The sequence below is a fragment of the Leucoraja erinacea genome, chromosome 1 (genome assembly GCF_028641065.1).
Source record: "Leucoraja erinacea ecotype New England chromosome 1, Leri_hhj_1, whole genome shotgun sequence".
In the NCBI taxonomy this organism is placed as follows: Eukaryota; Metazoa; Chordata; class Chondrichthyes; order Rajiformes; family Rajidae; genus Leucoraja; species Leucoraja erinaceus.
The window spans coordinates 4988769-5006082 of record NC_073377.1 but is presented as its reverse complement, the minus strand read 5'-3'; the positions used below and the strand labels follow the sequence as shown (position 1 = coordinate 5006082).

The 17314-nt window shown below is 43.4% G+C and overlaps 1 protein-coding gene across 2 annotated transcripts in view; it reads right to left on the bottom strand.

Annotated features, from left to right (window-relative positions):
- The window catches only part of ctnna2 (catenin (cadherin-associated protein), alpha 2), a 1403856-nt gene that overhangs the window by 290897 nt on the left and 1095645 nt on the right, over window positions 1–17314 (bottom strand). The gene's annotated exons all lie outside the window — the stretch shown is intronic.

Below are 17314 nucleotides of genomic sequence, written 5' to 3'. Positions count from 1 at the left end.
TACCCGAAGTGATGAGGCAGAAGTTTGTAGCAATGCATAGAGGGGTTTTCCCCCAATAGCAGCGAAAAATGCATCGATCGCTGATGCCCCCGGGTTTTAATTCCAAATTGCATTTGTTTGGTAAATGGTTCATTGGTCTAGAAATGCAAATAGATCGATATTGAGTGCTTGTATTTTTGCATACCATTTTGATAATACAATTTCAGCAAATACTTGGCTGGAAAAGCAGCCAACTATTTTGCCAATCACCCTTGCTACCACTGGTTCACTGATGTCAATGAGGTTGTTTTCATTGAATTTGCATGACCCTTGTCCTTTGGTAAAGCCACCGACATTAGGTTACTGGTATGTAAGTAGTGATACCCAAAATAATTTATCTGGATACATTCATTTAGCCAAATTGTATGATAAACAGATTGTCAAACATGATGTGGCGATTTGCTAGTTTGGCTAATTCCAAAGTTTTGCCCACATATATGCCACCTAGAGTGGCCATGTCAATCTGTTTTTGTCTAACATGCTGGGCTGATTTCAAAATTTTTGAACAGTATGACTTTAGGCCATAGAAACCATTTGGTACATTTCCAGGTAGTTTATGCCCCAGTCAGTCTGAATAATGAAATAACGTCTGTGGTCATTCCATCTAGCTCCAAACTGGAGATCTTTTAATTCGTTGCTAGCCCCAACCAAGCGCGGAAATCATCAGTTTTTAGCAGTACTGAGGGTTTCCATGATAAAATAGGGCTGGAACAATGCCGAATCAAGTTGGTCAAATCCATTTTGATTCCATAACCACCATTTGATTGTTTAGCTTCATTGTATTAGACACAATTCCAGCATTAATTTTGTTAGCTTGTATTTTTGCCCTATGTGAAGTCTCACCTATTTTGATAATACAAAGGTCCAAATTGTGTGGCTGGTGAAAGTAGCCAAACTATTCGGTGCATGCTGAACCTTGCTACCACTGGTTCACAAATGTCAATGGGTTGTTGCAGGCCTGTTTAGACTATAAGTGTCTGTTGTAATGCACACCGACATGTGAAAACTGAGTGTAATAGTCCCACCCCAAATAATCCATTATGGTGGAAGGCGTTCGTTTAGATTTAACTGGATGGATAATAAACCCCAGTTTCTCAAACAATTGTTTGGTGGCTGATACAGCTAGTTTGGCTAATTCCAAAGTTTTGCCCATAATCAATATGTCATCTAGATAGGCCATGATCATATGTTTTTGTTTCCGAAGAAACGCTAGGGCTGGGTTCAAAATTTTTGTAAATAGCCTTCTCCTGTTCTGCTAGTAATTGCGTAAGGGTGCTGTCTGTGGCTGTGGGAGGTCCTTGCTGTTGTCGACTTTATGAGCCCCTGGGTTTTTGCCTCCTCATCGAGCTCCTTAACCTGCTTGGACAGGTTTCCACCAAATAATAAGATTGGTGGCTTTGTGTCTCCAGGTTTGCACAGGCCTGCAAATTTTGGATTTAAGGCAGGTCGGATGGCACTCTTTCTGACACTATTGATTTCATACTGCATATTGCAGAATAGTGCCAGTGCATCCTGTTGTTCTTGCGACATTTCCTTCCCATCCACTGTGCGAGCGAATGCTGTGATTCCTGCTGTTAGTAGGTTTAGTATTCTCTGGAGCTTGACATCCATGCATCTAACTGCTGCTCCGACGTGTTTCCAGATGCAATTATTCACGACGGGAACATTCAGGGATACGCAATTTCCTGGTGCCAGGTATTTGGCAGTGGTGTCCATCACAGCCTGTTCCTGTAGTTGCTTGAATGACAGGACATCAATGCTGGCAGCTAGCTTCTGTTCTAGGTTCCATACAGTCTGATCCGGCTGTATGTACTTGGACACCATGTCCAGTAGATTTTCGCCTTCCTGCACCCCCTGCACACTTGTTGTTTGTTCAGCAAACCCCTGTTCGGGGTCAGCCCAGAATTGACCCCCAGTACTCCCCTCTGACGAGGGAGATGCACTGTGCAGCCCTACATAAGGTGCTGCTGTGGGTGTTATATATGACCCACGGTGACTAGACTCCATCTCCCGGAGTCCGTCACGTTGGAGCATTTGCTCCTGGAGCTGCTCCAACCGGCTCCAGTGCACACGGTTGCTGGCCGCTCGCGGCTCCTCAAAGTCGGACTCCTCAGAGTTAACGGCTCTGTTTGTTTTTCTTTTTGCCTTCCCGTCCGGCCACGGTGTTGATCTGGCCGGTGCGGGGGCTAAGTCGGTTGAAACAGCTAAAACTTGCCGCTGCGGCAGAACGTCGTTCCACCCCACCTGTCGTTTCGCAATGCGTGTTGCAATATGACACGCATGCGCCCTGGTCGTTTCGCAATGCGTGTAGCGATATGACACGCATGCGCCATGGCGGGTTCTTCACGTAACGTTACTCCGAAGTAAAATCTATCTATCTCTGCCTTAAATATATCCACTGACTTGACCTCCACAGCCTTCCGTGACAAAGAATTCCACAGATTCACCATCCACTGTCTAAAGAAATTCCTCCTCATCTCCTTCCTAAAAGAACCTCCTTTAATTCTGAGGCTTTGACCTCTAGTCCTATACTCTCCCATTAGTGGAAACATCCTCTCCACATCCACTCTATCCAAGCCTTTCACTATTCTGTACATTTTAATGAAGTCCCCCCTCAATACACACACACACCCCCCCCCCCCCCCCTCGCACTAGATTCTTGATTAGTACGGATGTCAGAGGTTACGGGGAGAAGGCTGGAGAAAAGGGTTTGGAGGGAGAGATAGATCAGCCATGATTGAATGGCAGGCTGAATGGGCCAAATGGCTTAATTCTGAACTGTTATGAACATGAAGTTATGAATAGTTTGCACAGACCATCAAGCCTAATCAAGCCAGATCAACTATTCAGTGAGATGATTATTGATCCGTTACTTCCAAGTCTACTTTCTTGGACAATCTTTACATCACTTGTGTAGCAAGGATCTGCAGATACTGGTTTACACCAATGATAGACACACAATGCTTGAGCAACTCAGCGGGTCAGGCAGCATCCATGGAGAGAAGGAGTAGGTGAAGTTTTGGCTCGAGACTCTCCTTCAGACTGAGAGTTATGGGAGAGGGCCGCAAGAGGTATGAAAAGGTGTAAAGAACAAATGAACGAAGAGTATGAAAGAATCAGTTCGGATGACCAAGGAAAGGGGGAGCCCACAATGATCTTTGCTGCGGACGAGGTGGAAACGAAGAGATATGAATAGTGAAACCAGCAAGATGACAGTGAAGCCAGCAAGACGACAGTGAAACTAGGAGGACTTAGGTAATAATAATAATATATTTTATTGTCATTGCACATAAGCACAACGAGATTTGGTATGCAGCTTCCATCCGATGTCATAACATAAATAACTAATAAAATTTAGATTTAGATACCCCGAGAACATGGTTTGTTAAAGAATAGTCAAATAGTCAAAACAGTTCAGTCCAGACGTGTCTGTGCGATGTGACCATCCGACGGAGACAGTCCAGGGGGGGTGGGCGGCATTCAGCAGGGCCGGTTCAGAGCCGCTATAGCTCTGGGAATTAAGCTGTTCCTGAGTCTGAAGGTTCGGGCGTGGTAAGCATTATTTGAAATTAGAGAATTCAATATTCATACCGCTGGGTTGTAAGCTGCTCAAGCGAAATATGACCTTACATCAGTTGATTTCATTGATAAAAAAAGCAGACAACAGTGAGTTTGCAATGTTCTGAGCCTTGAATCTTTACTATTAAATGGTCAATCTGACCCAAGTTAATCGACGCTTGCCAAGTAACTGAAATTTTACAATGTTCCGCAGGATTCAAAAAACAAAGGACTCAAAATCTTAAGAATTTATAAATCTAAACAATTTCCTCAATCTTTTCCAAACTTTTGAATATGTTATTATTGCCATCATTGTTTTTGTTTCATTGGCAAAAAGGTGCCAGTGCGCATATCAATTAAAAATTAAGCCGCATTTATCTATGGTTTTTTCGATCAATATTACCAATGTTAGGAACACTCTAAAATGGAATATCATAACTGAGCTGTAAGTGAAACAAATAAATGGTTCAATTAATTCACTGATGTTATCAATTAGCTAAGCACAATTAATAAACAGATATGTCACGTTAGAGACGCATACCGTGACGAAAAAAAAAGACCTGGCCATTATGTCATGTTTATGGCCAGAGTAGAGGAATCAAGAACCAGAGGACATAGGTTTAAGGTGAGAGGGGAAAGATTGAATAGGAACCTGAGGGGCAACGTTTTCACATAAAGTGGTGTGAGGTATATGGAACAAGCTGCCAGACGGGGTAGTTGAGGCAAAACAATGACAACATTTAAAATACATTTGGACAGGTACATGGATAGGAAAGATTTGATCAATTTCCCTCCTGGAACAAATAAAGTTCTATCGTATCGCATCGTAGTGGGATATGGGGCAAGCATGGGCAGGTGGGGCGTGTTCACCTAGGTTGGCATGGGCAAGCTTGTCTGAGGGGCCTGTTTCCATGCTGTGTGCCTCTATGATAGAAAGGTTAAAACAATTTAAAATTAATTGATGGCCATGCGTCAAGTGCTCTGGGGAGGCTATTAATATAATGGCTCCAATATATTAAATCCATATACTAATTCAGTGAAAAGTGTAAGCAAACTTGTAATTGCGTCACAGTTGAACTGAAAATCACAGTTTAAGCAATCAAGCAATTCTTAAATTTCAACTTTATTTTCCGAATGCATTAGTAGCAAATTAACAAGAATCCTGAGAAATGGGGAGGAGGTTTCTTCTTGTGGGAGAACTTAAATCTCAGGGTCACCGTTTAAAAATAATGTGTCACCCATATAAACTAGAGTTGGAATAGATAGAGTAAATGTACAGGAACAGATAGGGTAAATGCACAGAGGTTTTTTTACCCATAGTAGGGGAAACAAGAACCTGGGGACACAGGTTAACGGTGAGGGGGGAGATCTTTAATCGGAACCTGAGCGGCAATTTTTTGCACAAAGGATGGTAGGTGCATAGAATGAGCTGCCAGAGGAGGTATGCGTAGGAAATAACTGCAGATGCTGGTTTAAATCAAAATGCTGGAGTAACTCAGCGGGTCAGGCAGCATTTCTGGAGAGAAGGAATGGACGACGTTTCGAGTCGAGACCCTTCTTCAGAAAAGTCTGCCTGACCCGCTGAGTTACTTCAGCATATTGTGTCTGCCAGAGGAGGTAGCTGAGGAAAGTACTATCACAACACTTAAGACAACACTTAAGAAACATTTAGATAGAGTCATAGAGTCATAGAGTGATACCGTGTGGAAACAGGCCCTTTGGCCCAACTTTCCCACACCAGCCAACAATGTCCCAGCCACACTATTCCTACCTGCCTGTGCTTGGTCCATATCACCCCCAAACCTGTACTATCCATGTACCTGTCTAACTGTTTCTTAAACATTGGGATAGTCCCAGCCTCAACTACCTCCTCTAGCAGCTTGTTCCATACACCCACTATCCTTTGTGTGGAAAGGTTACCCCTCAGATTTCTATTAAATCTTTTCCCCTTCACCTTAAACTGAACTGAACACCACACTCTAAATATATAGGTAGGTTTAGAGGGTTTATGGGCCAAACACAGAAGGGTGGGGAGCTAGTATAGATGGGACATGTTGTTCGATGTGGGGAAGTTGGCTGAAGGGCCTGTTTCCATGCTGTATCACTGTACGACTCTATGACAGTTTTTTTTTCAGGGAGTCGTCATTCTTCTTAAAAAAAACAGTGGAAACAGAGTTGTTTATTATTTTTAAGCAAGGAAGTGAAAGGTTACTGTGGGTGGAAGGCAATGCGCAGTTTAGATTATAATCAGATCTACTATGATCAAATTAAATATCAGAGCGGACTTGAGAGACTGATTGGCCATCCCCTGCTCCTAATTGTTATGTTCGTTCGCATCGACCAGTCATTCTATAACCAACACACAATGGAGATAAACAATTCCCTGACATTAATCATGAAATATTACTGGCTATGTTTTTTTTCCATCAGAAGTTAATATTGAGAAAACCTTTATGAGTATTTTTTTTTAAAGTGCAATACAACGCGATTTACGTCTAAAATACAGTATTACTTCATTTGGTGTTGCCATGACAGTAAATGAAATAAACTTCTTAGGACAGCCTTTGAATAAAGAAAAGGTTTGATATGTATTTTGTTTGGCAGAAAGCAAAGATTTTAAGTAGAAATTTATTGACAATTTCTTGCTGTTTTTTCAAATGGACATAGAGTCCACAAATTCTCTCAGATGCACCATGGTCAACCTTTTCAACCAACTGCCATCTAATAGTGAGGACATGTGATAGTATTATAAATCAACAGGTGTATTAAAAATTAATATTTAAAATAATTATAAAAATTGGAGGACAAGGTAATGGAGTAGTTGGAGGCTTAGCAGCAATGGATAATGGTTAGTTTCGAGATTAGTTTTGAGATATAGTTGCGAAAATTAGTTTTGAGATACAGCTCGGAAACAGGCCATTCGGCCAACGACTCCGCACCAATCAGCGATCCCCGCACACTAACACAATCCTACACACACTAGGGACAAATTACATTGATACCAAGTCAATTAACCTACAAACCTGTACGCCTTTGGAGTTTGAGAAGAAATCAAAGATCTCAGAGAAAACCCACGCAAGTCAAGGGAAGAACGTACAAACTGGATACAAACAAGCACCCGTTGTCAGGATCGAACCCGGGTCTCTGGCACTGTAAGGCAGCAGCTCTACTGCTGCGCCACCGTGCAGCCCTAGTTAAATATTATTATTTAAGTACATCCAATGAGGAAAATAAAACAAATAAAGAAAAAAAAGGCTCAGTAGTATTTGGAATGGATATCATTTTCACAACTATCTTAGTATCTAGTATTTTAGTCACTGTAACTGTAAACATACTATTCTCTTAGCACCTTGTCAAGTTCCCTATTAGAGGAGCAAGTTCTTCATCCTGACAAGTCTGAAGAATTTGCTCAACAGGGTGGAATTAAAAAAAATCTGCTTGGCTGGCATCCAGTTGTGGATGAAACAGATTTTCCTTCAGCTGAGTGCGGCAGCGTGCAAAAATATTGTCTTCCATTCCAATCTTATACCTCTACTGGTGACTTTATCTCATCAGGCAGCTGAACCAGAACGTCAGCAATTTCACAATGGTGTTAGAGTCAGGGTGAACTTGTGACTCCATACAGTTTCCGTCTTAAACTCAGCCACCAATTAAGAACATAGAAGAGTACAGCACAGGATCAGGCTCTTTTGCCCACATTGTTCATGTCTAACATGATGTCAGGTTAAAACTCTGACAGCTCTAGAGTGTGGGATTGTTGTTCATCACCTTCCGTTAACATTGGACATTGGACCGCTGGAAAATGATGCATGAGAAGTGATGATGGGGAATAAAGAAATGGCACATGAATTGAATAAGCTTTTTGCATCAGTCTTCACAGTGGAAGACACCAGCAACGTGCCTGAAATTCAAGAGAGTCGGGAGTGGTGGTAAGTGTAGTGGCTATTACTAAGGAGAAGGTACTTGGGAAGTTGATAGGTCAGGATGAACTGCACCCAAGGGTTCTAACTTCAGTGGTTGGTAAGAGTTTAGAGTCCATTAAAAAGGATGACGTTTCTGATTACTGAGTAAAAATATCCCGAAATCAGCATGGGTTTTGTGAAAGTGAGATCTGGCCTGTTGGAATACATTGAAGAAATTTGCAGGACAGCCAAAGAAGAGGCAATGGATGTTGTTCACCCTGGATTTTCAGAAGGCCTTTGATAAGGTGTTGCATGTGCTAAAGAAGATGGGAGCCCATGGTATCAGAGGGAAGATGCTAGCATGGATAGCAGGTTGGTTGGGTGACAATCCTGATGCAGGATTCCAAAAAATTAATTTGCAAGTCGAATCTGTAGTTAAGGAGGCAAATGCAATTTACCGTTTATTTTGAGAGGGCTAGAATATAAATACAGGGATGTAATACTGATGCTTTATAAGGCATTAGTCAGACTGCATTTTGAGTATTGTCACCAGTATTGGGCCACATAGAAACATAGAAAATAGGTACAGGAGTAGGCCATACGGCACTTCGAGCCTGCACCACCATTCAATTTGATCATGGCTGATCATCCAACTCAGTATCCTGTACCTGCCTTCTCTCCATACCCCCTGATACCTTTAGCCACAAGGGGCCACATCTAACTTCCTCTTAAATATAGCCAATGAACTGGCCTCAACTACCTTCTGTGGCAGAGAATTTCCAGAGATTCACCACTCTCTGTGTGAATTTTTTTTTTCTCATTTCTGTCCTAAAAGATTTCCCCCTTATCCTTAAACTGTGACCCCTTGTTCTGGACTGCCCCAACATCGGGAACAATCCTCCTGCATCTAGCCTGTCCAACCCCTGAGGAAGGATGTGCAGGCATCAGAGATGGTCCAGAGGAGGTTTACGAGAATGATCCCAGAAATGATTGGCTTAACATACGATGTGTTTGATTGCATTGGACCTGTACTTGCTGGAGTTCAGAAGGATGAGGGGGAACCTCATTGAATTACTCAATGGTGAAAGGCCAGGATAGAGTTGATGTGCAGAGAATGTGGGAGAGTCATTGCCTTTGAATAAAAGGACATACCTTTAGAAAGGTGGGATTTCTTTATTTAGAGAGTAGTGAATCAGTGGAAATTGTTGCCCGGAGTGCTGTGGAGGCCAAGTCAAATGATATTTTTAAGGCAGAGATTGACAGATTCTTGATCAGTACGGGTGTCAGAGGTTACGGGGAGAAGGCAGGTGAATGGGGTTGAGAGGGAAATATAGATCAGCCACGATTAATTGGCCGAGTAGACTTGATGGGCCGAATACTCCTAGGATCTTATGAACCTCCTTCTCAAACACATCCTCTGAGCAAGAAGAGTATCCTCTTATAACTACAAATATTAATTATAATGTTTTCAATTTTTTGCATAAATCCTCTTTTAGTTCTCTGTCTCTCTTGCCTCTATAACCACCGGCACCAATACTCATATTCTCCATCCTTTTAACTTGGGCAATGTTTTAAAATTATTATTTTTAAAATCCTGATCTGCAAAACATTGAAAGTGATATAATTTCATAATTCACGATGCGTTAAAATGCTGAGAAATATATTGGGCACTTTATATCTGCCCCTTTGATCCATCTATTGAGCTTGTGTTTGACAATTATATATGGAATTATCTGATAGCATGCAAAATAAGGTTTTGCACTGTCCCTTGGTACACGATACAATAATAAATCTATGGCTAAACCTAAACCTAATTTCAAATAAAAAGGATCTAAGAATATGACTACAAAGGAATCTTAAGACTCCCTGATCCTGCTCCATCGTTCAATATGATAACGACACCAAATCTTAAGGTCAATCTTAAAGTCCACATGATCACGATATCTTTAAGTTCCTTCGATGTCCAATAATCTATCAGTCTCAGCCTTGAATGCACAAAATGACTGGGGCATCAATATAACCTAAGTGAGAGAATTGCAAGGATTTATACCGTACCACACAAAGGGAATTCTCCCCAGCACCTCTCTGATATTCTGTCTCGTATTCGTACACATGCCAATGTGATTTCTCTGTTTTTAGAGGACACTGGCCAATCTTAATCTATTCCCACTGGATAATCCAGTAGAAACAAAGAACGATGGATGCGGGTTAATGCACAAAAGGACCCAAGACCTTTCTGTGACACAAAGACCTGGAGTAACTCAGCGGAACAGGCAGCATCTCTGGATAGAAGGAATGTGTGATGTTTCAGGGCGAGACCTTTCTTCAGACTGAGAACCAGGGGAGAGTCTAAAGAAGGGTCTTGACTCAAAACGTCGCCCATTCCTTCTATCCAGGGAAGCTGCCTGTCCCACTACCTATCTTCGGTGTAAACCAGCATCTGGAGTCCCATCGTATATAAGACCTTTGTGTATTGTGTTCAGTTTTGGTCACCCTGCTGTCGGAAGGATGTTGTAAAGCTGGATAGAATGTAGAGAATATTTACGAGGATGTTACCAGGTTCTGAGCTATAAGGAGAGGTTGGGCAGGCTAGAACTTTATTCATTGGAGCGTAGGTGAATGTGCTATGATCTTATAGAGGTGCATTAGATTATGAGGTGATTAGACTGGGTAAATGCATAGGCTTTCATCCAGCGTAGGAGAATGAAGAACCAGGGGAAATAGGTTTAAGATGAGAGGGGAAAGATTTAACAAGATCCTCAGAGGCAACCTTTTCACACAGAGGGTGAAGGGTACATGGGACGAGTTGCCAGGTTGTTGAGGCAGGTATTATAATGACATTTGAAGGACATTTGGGCAAGTACATGGGTAGGAAAGCTATGGTCCAAGTGCAGGCAAATGGAATGGCCATCTTGGTTGGTATGGGCAAGACAGGCTGAAGGCCGTGTGACTTAATGACACAAAGTGCCAAAGTAACTCAGTGAGTAACTCATTTCCACAGAAAATATCCCCTGTGAAGTAAATATCTTTCTTTAGTTACAGAGACTAAAGCCTTGCAAGAGCTCTGCTTGTTCTTTGTTACGGTATATTCCATATCTCTAATCTAATCTAAACTAAACTAACTCTTCTGCAATGAAGGCCAACATTTATTCTCTGTTCGAATTGCCTGCTGTATCTTTATTTATGTTTTGCATCACATTAATCAACAGACCAAGATATCTCTGTACACCAACCAGCTTTGTGTTGCTTAAGAGCTATTTTGCCATTTTACGTTTTCTGATGAATATGAAGTGGCTCATATTTACATTACAATCCATCTATTGCATGCTTGTCCATTAACACAGCCCATCCAAGTTCATTTACACGTTTATGCTTAGAGATTGGGCACATTTATGCGAGTTAGATCATGCTAGTTATCATTGCTGGGTCAATTAGCCACTTTCCAGAAATTGAACTGGGTACTTTTGGGCAAGATTTTTCTTAGTGACTATGTCATATGTCTAGCCCATACATATTAACCATATGGTATTAACCAACAGAAATAGGTAACAGAAGATCTCCTTTCTCTTTCAAGAAGAAATGCCTGCGGCAAGCAACAGAAACACAGATTTTGGCCTTCATAACAAGAGTTGAGTATAGGAGCAAAGAGGTCCTTCTGCAGTTGTATCGGGCCCTAGTGAGGCAACACTTGGAGTGCTGCGTGCAGTTTTGGTCCCCTAATTTGAGGAAGGACATTCTTGTTATTGAGGGAGTACAGCGTAGGTTTACAAGGTTAATTTCCGGCATGACTGGACTGTCAGATGCTGAGAGAATGGAGTGGCTTGGCTTGTATACTCTGGAGTTTAGAAGGATGTGAGGGGATCTCATTGAAACATATAAGATTATTAAGGGTTTGGACACACTAGAGGCAGGAAACATGTTCCCGATGTTGGGGAAGTCCAGAACCAGGGGCCACAGTTTTAGAATAAGGGGTAAGCCATTTAGAACAGAGACGAGGAAACACTTTTTCACTCAGAGGGTTATGAGTCTGTGGAATTCTCTGCCTCAGAGGGCGGTGGAGGCCGTTTCTCTGGATACTTTCAACAGAGGGCTAGATAGGGCTCTTAAGGATAGCGGAGTCGAGGGATATGGGGAGAAGGCAGGAACAAGGTACTGATTAGGGATGATCAGCCATGATCACATTGAATAGAGGTGCTGGCTTGAGGGGCCAAATGGCCGACTCATGCACCTATTGTCTATTGTCTATTAAAGGGTTCCCTTAGATTAAAGGAAGCTTTGACCAAAACCTCTGCCTCATTTATCCGTCCCACACTTTGGTGTATAGTAATCACTAACAATGATCAGGACATGCAGAGAATTGTGGACCACCCAAACCACCATATAAACCAACCTCCCTTCTATTGACACCATTTATACCTCACGCTGCCTCGGCAAGGCCAGCAACATAATCCAGGAAGCATGGCACCCTGGCCACTCCCTCTTCTCCCCTCTCCCATCAGGCAAAAGGTATAGAACGCACTCCACCATATTCGGGGATAGTTTCTTCCCAGATGTTATCAGGCAACTGAATCATCCTACCACAAGCAGAGAGCAGTGCTGAACTGTTATCTACCACTTTGATGACACTGAGACTACCTGAAGAAGGGTTTTGACCCAAAACGCCACCTATTCCTTCGCTCCATAGATGCTGCCTCACCCGCTGAGTTTCTCCAGCATTTTTGTCTACCTTCGATTTTTGCCGCATCTGCAATTCTTTCGTAAACACTAGGACTATCCTTGATCGGACTTTGCTGGTTTTATCTTGCACTAAACGTTATTCCCTTCTCATGTATCTGTATACTGTAAATTGATCGATTGTAGTCATATTGTATTGTTTTTCTGCTGACTGGTTAGCGCGCATCCTCGGTACACGTGACAATAAACTGAACTGAAACTGAACATCTGAGATTATGCACTTCCATGAAAGATGCTGTGATAACTAGTCACACAGCTGCCAGAGAAGTAATTGAGGCAGGTACAATAACACCATTTGAAAGACATTGGACAGGTACATGGATAGGAAAGGTTCAGGGAGCGATGGACAAAATGGGGTGGCACAGTGGCGCAGAGGTAGAGTTGCTGCCTTACGGCACCTGAGACCCGAGTTCATTCCTGACTGTGGGTGTTGTCTGCATGGAGTTTGCACGTTCTCCCTATGACAATGTGGGCTTTCTTCGGGTGCTTCAGTTTACTCTCACACCCCAAAGACGCACAGGTTTGTAGGTTTAATTGGCTTTGGTGAAATTGTAAATTGTCCCTAGTGTGTAGGATTGTGGGTTGGGCCGAGGGGCCTGTTTCCGTGCTGTATGACTCTATAACATACGAGGATTATTTTCTGGTTTGATAGAAGAACAGCAGCTTGCTTCACAGATTCAAAATGAATAATTCTTGCATCTTTAGTGCCGATAAAACAAGTCAATTTTGAGTCTTCTCGCAAGGATTACAAGTAAATGCAATGAGCAGATAGTGAGGCTGGTCTGAAAAGGTTGGATCTTATGGATTAATCTGACAGAGTATTGAGCGGTCATGTTGCAGTTATATAAGATATTGGTGAGGCCACATTTAGAGAGGCATATCAGGAGAGCAGATGATCTGGGAAATGTCACCTATTCATTTTTTCCAGAGATGCTGTCTGACCCATTGTGTTACTTCAGCTTTTTTGTGTCTATCTGTCCACATCTAGTGTATTGTGTACGAGGATGTTGCCAGGACTCAAGGGCCTGAGCTATAGGGAGAGGGGGGAAAGGCTAGGACTGTATTCCTTGGAGCACAGGAGGAAGAGAGGTGATTTATAGAGGTGCACAAAATTAAAGAATTAGATCAGGTAAATGCACAGAGCCTCTAGCCCAATGAAGGGGAATCAATAACCAGAGGACATAAATTTAAGGTGTGGAGAGGGGGGTGTAAAGCCTTAATAGGAACCCGAGGAGTAACTTTTTTACACAAAAGCTGGTGGGTGTGTGGAATAACCTGCTGGAGGAGGTAGTTGAGCAGGTGTTATTGCAATGTTTAAGAAACATTTAGGCAAGTACATGGATAGGACAGGTTTAGAGGAAAATGGCCCAAATGCAGGCTGGTGGGACAGTATACTGACATGTAGGCCGGTGTGGGCAGGTTGGCCAAAGGGCCTGTTTCCATGCTGTATGACTATGACTCGATTATTCCAGGGAGAGCTAGCAAATTGGTTGCAAAATTGGCTTGAAGGCAGAAGACAGAGGATGGTACACAAAATTGCTGGAGAAACTCAGCGGGTGCAGCTCCATCTATGGAGCGAAGGAAATAGGCGACATTTCGGGCCGAAACCCTTCTTCAGACTGATGGGAGTGGGGGTGGGGGAGAAGGAAGGAAAAGGGGAGGAGGAGGAGCCGGAGGGCAGGCGGATAGGAGGGTGGGAGGAGACAGCTGGAGGGTTAAGGAAGGGGAGGGGAGAGACAGCAAGGGCTAGCAAAATTGGGAGCATTCAATGCTAATGCCATCCGGATGCAAGGTCCCCAGATGGAATATGAGGTGCTGTTCCTCCAATTTCCGCTGTTGCTCACTCTGGCAATGGAGGAGACCCAGGAAAGAGAGGTCGGATTGGGAATGGGAGGGGGAGTTGAAGTGCTGAGCCACCGGGAGGTCAGGTTGGTTATTGCGGACTGAGCGGAGGTGTTCGGCGAAACGATCGCCCAACCTACGCTTAGTCTCCCCGATGTAAATCAGCTGACATCTAGAGCAGCGGATGCAGTAGATGAGGTTAGAGGAGATGCAGGTGAACCTTTGTCGCACCTGGAAAGATTGCTTGGGACCTTGAATGGAGTCGAGGGGGGAGGTGAAGGGAAGAATTTGTTGCACAGGTGTTGCATTTCTTGCGGTTGCAACGAAAAGTGCCCGGGGAGGGAGTGGTGCGGGAGGGAAGGGAAGAATTGACAAGGGAGTTGCGGGAGGGAGCGGTCTTTGCGGAAGGCAGACATAGGGGGAGATGGGAAGATGTGGCGAGTGGTGGGTTCACGTTGGAGGTGGCGGAAATGGCGGAGGATTATGTGTTGTATTTGCCGGCTGGTGGGGTGAAAGGTGAGGACCAGAGGGACTCTGCCCTTGTTGCGAGTGCGGGGATGGGGAGAGAGAGCAGTGTTGCGGGGTATGGGAGAGACCCTGGTGCGAGCCTCATCTATGGTGGCGGAGGGGAATTCCCGTTCCCTGAAGAACGAGGACATTTCTGATGCCCTGGTGTGGAATGTCTCATCCTGGGAACAGATGCGGTGTAGGCGGAGGAATTGGGAGGAGGGGATGGAGTCTTTACAGTGGGCAGGGTGGGAAGACGTGTAATCCAGATAGCCATGTGAGTCAGTTGGTTTGTTGTGTATGTCGGTCAGGAGTCTGTCCCCTGCGATGGAGATGGTGAGGTCAAGGAATGGTAGGGAAGTGTCGGAAATGGTCCAGGTGTATTGGAGTGCCGGGTGGAAGTTGGTGGTGAAGTGGATGAAGTCAGTCAGTTGTGTGTAGGTGCAGGAGGTGGCCCCAAAACAGTCGTCGTCAATGTAACGGGGATACAGGTCAGGGATGGGGCCCTGGTATGTATTGAACAAGGATTGTTCAATGTACCCGACAAAGAGGCAGGCGTAGCTGGGGCCCATGCGTGTGCCCATAGCTACGCCTTGTGTTTGGAGGAAATGGGAGGAGTCAAATGTAAAGTTGTTGAGGGCGAGGACAGAAGATGGTGGTCGAGGTTGTTTTTCAGACTGGAGCCCTCTAACACATGATGTGCCATGGAGATCATGCTGAGTCCATTGATGTTCATTATTAATATTAATGATTTGGCTGTCAATGAAGCTATGGACGCCTAGTAACTGTATGGATTACACTAAAATAAGTGGCGTAGTGGACCATGAGGAAGTGTATCTGTAGTTACAATGGGATCTCAATCAACTGTTTCAATTATCCGAGGAATGGCAGATGGGGTTTTATATAGATAAATGTAAGGTATTGCATTTAGAAGAGGGATTGTATTTTGGTCTGACAAATTAGGAGAGGACATACAGAATAAATCGTTAGGCCTTAGGTGGTGTTGTAAAACAATCAGACCCAGGGATGCAGGTAGATAGTTCCATGAAGTTGGCAACAAAGGTGGACAGAGAGGTAAAGATGGTATTTAGCACGCTTCCTTTCATTCATCTGTGTATTGAGTGCAGGAGTTGGGACATCTTGTTACAGCTGGAAAGACATTGGCAAGGCCTCACATTGGACTCATTTGTGCAGTCTGATCACATTGTTTCAGGAAGGAAATTATTAAACAGGGAAAGATAATATCCACATAGTTGTTACTTGGTCTGGAGGGTTTGAGCTATTCGGAGAGTCCGGTGAATGTGGACTTCATTGCCTCAGGCAGCTGTGGAGGCCGAGTCACTAGCTAATTTTAAGGCTGAGATTGACAGATTCTTGATTAGTATGGGTATCAGGGGTTATGGGGAGAAGGCAGGAAAATGGGGTTGAAAGGGAAAGATAGATCGGCCATGGTTGATTGGCGTAGACAAAAGGTGGAATAGCCTAATTCTGCTCCTATAAGAGAGGCTTGGTCTTTTATCCATGGCTGAGGAATGATCTTATAAAGTTATATAAAATTAAGAAAGGCATAGTTAAAGTGAATAATCACTGTCACTTCGCCAGAGTAGAGGAATCTAAAGCTAGCATAGGTTTACGATGAAAGGGTGTAGATTTGGGTTTGGAGGGATATGGGCTAGCTGCAGTGCAAATACGGCTAGCTTGGTTATCCAACCTGGTCGGATGAATGAATTTGGCCGAAGGACCTGTTTCCGTCCTTGAAGCCCTATGAAGTCAGGACTCTCTATTAATTTATTTATCCTGGGAATGAGACTAGGTTAAATTTCCATTCATCACATTGCCCCCTAATAATTTTGATGAAGCATTGGAACTCTGCAATGTCAATATCGATGCATATCAAAGCTAGCTGATAAGAATAATTTTTGGAGATGATCAGTGCCCAGTGCTTGAGTAGCCACTTTCCCACTTATTTCTGCACATCTGAGTATTGTCCATGCCTTGCTGAATGCAGACGTGGGCCCGTTCATTTGCTGGTGAACGTCAATGAAATTCAACATTGTGCAATCAACAGTGAACCTCATTAAATCTGACCTTATAATTAAAATAAGGTCATTGATGAAGTAGCTGAGGATGGTTGGGCCTACAACACCACCTTGAGGAACTGCTGTAATGATGTCCTGGTTTTTAGATAATTGATTTCCAACAACCTTTCTAGAAGCCTGATGTGAGTTGCGACTGCAGCCAGTGGAGAGATTTCCTCTTGATTCCCACTGAGTTCAAGGCACCTTCGAGGCAGCACAGTGACGTTCACTGTACCTCGGTACACGTGACAATAAACTAAACAGAACTGAGTCAGGATCAAACCCGGGTCCCTGGCGCTGTAAGGCAGCATGTGTAGGAGAGAATTGCAGATGCTGGTTTAAATCAAAGGTAGACACATAATGCTGGAGTAACTCGGTGGGACCCGCAGCATCTCTGGAGAGAAGGGTTGGGTGACGTTTCAGGTCGAGACCCTTCTTCAGACTTTAGACTCAGACTCAGATTTAATACAAAGAACAGTTATCTCATTTCTGGATTATATTTCTGGATTTCTGGATTCTGGATTATATAAACCAAATTAATTTAAACCAAATGAAGATGACCAGAAAAAAAAAATCACAGAAGCTTGAGTTTTACTGAATTCAATTCCCTTTCAATATTCCACAATCATTCATGCACATTATACTGATAACAAA